This window comes from Selaginella moellendorffii, unplaced genomic scaffold (genome assembly GCF_000143415.4).
Source record: "Selaginella moellendorffii unplaced genomic scaffold, v1.0 SELMOscaffold_158, whole genome shotgun sequence".
NCBI classification, from domain to species: Eukaryota; Viridiplantae; Streptophyta; class Lycopodiopsida; order Selaginellales; family Selaginellaceae; genus Selaginella; species Selaginella moellendorffii.
Window position 1 is genome coordinate 200,449 of NW_003314419.1, and position 4,173 is coordinate 204,621.

A 4,173-nucleotide genomic window follows, 5' to 3' on the forward strand; every position below is an offset into this window, starting at 1 on the left:
TTAGTGCCTGTAAATTCACAAGGACTTGGAGAGATGATCAAAAGGTGGCAATGGATATGCTTAAGTGTGTGAAGCGTGAGCATATGAGTTCCGTGCTTTGTAGGAGCTTCATTATTGCTGATACCAGCTAAATTAAGTTTGACTTGAATTCAAACTATCTCTTTATTTTCTATCTAAGTCACGTGTATATGCACTGTTAGCACAACTATTATATAGAAACTGAATAAGAGTTTTGATGGATGGCTCAAAAGAAGTTAGGTTGATTCAAAAAATACCTCTCCAAATTTTTGAAGAGATGGAGAATGATAACTCCACAATGGTGAGATGTGATGGTAAGAATTAAGGACTAATGCTTGACATAAACATGAAGTTTACCTATGTATGTATTAAGTTTCTAAGCATAAAAAGTGGCAAGAGGAAGATGGATAAAGACAATAAATTCTACACAACCATGCAAACAAACCGTCAAGTAGGCAAAAATCAAAAGTAAAAGCAATATAAGTGTTAGATAAAATGCAAAACATCATGGATGAGTCAACAAGAACCTGTCAAGTGAATTGCAATAAGTACAACTATCCTTTCTTTGTGATTACAGAGTGGAACCTCTGATATCTATTCTTTTCAGAGAAAGTCAGTGAATATTTTGGGATACAGGTAATCATTGTGCTTTGTATGTTTTGCTATCAGAGCACTCCACATTCAAATATATATAACCACAGATACCACCTACTCAAAAATAAACTGGATATAACCATAAAGGAAGTGCATAGAAAGAAAAATAGGCAGCTAGCCTCTTCCCACTCTTTCATGCACTGTGCTCCATGAACAATGTGCGAGTGGAATCCCGAATGGGACAGCCTTTCGCCTGAGGGCGTGAAATACATTTGCCTCGACAGCTTACAGGTGCTCAACTCCAAAACTCTGGAACCGGTTGCCAAGGACGGTGTCACCATTGGTGAAGTTTGCATGCGTGGGAACATGGTGTTCAAGGGGTACTTGAACAATCCAGAGGCAACGCTGGAGAGCTTTAGAGGAGGATGGTTCCACTCTGGGGACTTGGCAGTTTGGCATCCCGATGGATACATCAAGATCAAGGATCGAGCCAAGGATATTATCCTTTCTGGAGGGGAGAACATTAGCAGCCTGGAAGTGGAGAGCATCTTGTACAGGTAAAAGGAGAGTTTTTTCTTCTTTTTTTCTCGTCAAAGTTTGCTTCTTTTTCTTCCAGGCGTCCAGCAGTGTTGGAAGCTGCTGTGGTGGTGCAGCCAGATGAGCAGTGGGGCGAGTCTCCATTGTGCATTTGTGTCCCTCAAGCACGGCGTGAGAAGCAACAAGGAGGAGATACTCTCGTTCTGTCCACAGCATTTACCAAAGTTCATGGTGCCAAAGAGCGTCCGTCATTCTCATGGCCTTGGACAAAACTGTGACTGGCAAGATCCAAAAACACGTGCTGCGCAGCAAAGCAAGAGCTCTTGGCAGCGTCAAGCAAATCAGCAAGCTCTACAAGCCAACTATTGAACTTGTAAAGCTTGAAATCGTTCACAGCCCGGAAAATCCCAAGTCTAGCTTGGCAGTTTTAAACCGGTCAGCTACTGTTCCGTCTGTTGTAATGTACTGGAATGACAAATAAATAAATAACATGCATGAATCAAGAACGCAATTCATCTACCTCAAACAGTAGCTTTGTCTTATCAGCTGTAACTCTTGCATATCCAAATCCCAACCTTCAAATCAAGCTTCATGAACTAAACTGTCGACAAAAAAAATTTTAAAAAAAAGGTAGAATATCAATACCATATAAAGAGCTTGAATATAGGAAACAAAGCTGCAAGCTTACATTACGAGGGAAGTCATCCAGGCTGAATTCAGCCATGCCAACCACGGCGTGAACTGGAGCTGAGTAAATTCTAGTGTCAAAGAAATCAACGCCCACTAAATCCTTGATCGGGTGCTGCAGGCAGTGGCCCTGAAACACAGCACAAGTTCGCTCATAGTTGTGAACATGCCCCCACACTGCTAAATCAACCTGTGCAAAAAAAAAAAAAAAAAACAAAAACGACAGTTTCATTCTAGTTTTCCCTTTGAAGAGCTTGTGTTTTACCTTGTTTCTCAAGAGCAATGGTTCCACAGCTGCTACAAATTTTGGATCCACATTTGGTAAAGTTTACAGTTGAGTGGAGTACATAGGTCGATGACTGAAAGAAAAATAGCACACATGAGTTTACAGAATGAAAATGTGGATAAAAACAGTTACCTTGTGAAAACTATCCATGGTGTACTGAATCTGTCGACAGATTCAAGGTCGGATTTCATCCAAGCATACTGTAGAAGAAGGTTTCATTGAAGTAAAGATGAAAAGAATAAGAATGCATACTTGTTTGCTGGTCAAACTCCAGTCGTGTTCTGTAGAGATGACTGTGAAATGCACGGGGCTGATAGCCATCGAGTACCATATGTCTTGGACAAGCATCCGAAAATAAGTTCGATATGGGACTCCACACTTGCCACCTGAGTCTGGTGTGTTATACAAAGATCCTGAGCATGGATAATCTCTGAAAACCACACAGATCAATCTACAAGTTTTCATAAGACTTTGTGAGTACCTCATGCGGTTTTCAATGGCTGTCATGTACACAGTCTTGGATGCTACTGGAACAGTGACAGAGAAATGGAGGCAAGACCCAACAGCTACGTTGTGGATAGATTTGTAAAAGAGAAAGCAAGCCATACACTTTCAGCCAGCATAGCAGAACACGTAAACCAACCTTATCAAAGATGGGGCACCATGCATGCAGCACTGTACGCAGCACCATTTTCTTACCAGAAGAAAATATAATTTACATGTATATATTACTGAAAGAGAATTCTGCACATAATCCCACACACAGGGAAAGCAGGAGAGAGGGAGAACCTTGCAGTAACCCATAGATTTGCCTGCTCTTTACATAGCCTGTGGTTCTCCTTGCTCTCGTTCGCCCTAAAAGCCACAATTAAAAAATTTCTGATTTGAAAAGTTACAACCTTTTGTAATTATATCTCAGCCGTTAGATCTTGGCATATGCCCAGAATAAGCGTCCCCAGCATATGTTATTATTATACCAGCTTTTTCGTTTAAATAATGAGTACTAGTAGAGACCCCAGCTCTGCTGGGAGATATAGCATACCTAATATAATCATAATGATAACATGCATATTTAAACATCATATAATCTTTATATTAAAAATCCCATCTACAATTGACTCTATCACCAGCACACATCATAAGATAATAAGTATAACTCATAACATTATACCACATTTAAAACTCTGATTGTTGACTGAAGTCCTAGATCTTCTATAAATGGAATAATTCACTATGGAACCCCATGGCCAGATGAGTCATTTAGAGATTGAGGTTTGGTAACTGATTTTTACATTTATTTGAAATCTATATAATTGATAAACATATATTATTACTTGATTATTCATTCAACATTATAATTTTTCCACGTACTAAAGTAAGTGTTGATTTGCATAACTCTATGCAATCTTCACAACAAATGAGAACTTATAAAAATATAAATATTTCGATATATCCTCTATAATTTCTTCTTTCAGATGTATATAACACTAAATAAATATTTCTCTAATTAGTAAAAATTAAATTACTTTTTTAATATTAATACTAATATGTATTTCAAAAGGGTAGTAATATCTTTATATGTTCTTTCTTGCTTCAAATACTAAATCCATTATCTGGTTTTAACTAATAATATTTTACAAGCCTAATACTAAATTCTTATATTTTAATATTCAAATTCACTAACTGAGTTTTGCATTATTATTAAACCCACTAAGTAAATTTGTCCTAATTAATACCACATTTATATTAAACCCCATGACAATAGAGAATGATTCTTGGTATGTAATAGGTATAAGCTATCTCATACACATACAAATATCAAATCTATTTCTTAGTAATATCTTAAAAAATAGCTACCTCCTCTATATTTTCTATTAGCCTTCTTGCTCATAACTTTATTTAATCTGCCAGCAACTTTACATAAATTTGATCTTTTCTTTCAATAGTGACACATAGTTAGTATAAAGTTTTTGATATTGCTCTAGAGTTTTTTCTGCAATTGTACTATTTCAATCCCTGAGAGTTGTTACCTAAGCATGACTAAAAATCTA

General features: G+C 37.2%; 1 pseudogene; it reads left to right on the plus strand.

The window, feature by feature from the left end:
* Window positions 1-828: 828 nt before the first annotated feature.
* Window positions 829-1,630, plus strand: LOC9663320 (annotated as a pseudogene).
* The last annotated feature ends 2,543 nt before the right edge of the window (window positions 1,631-4,173 follow it).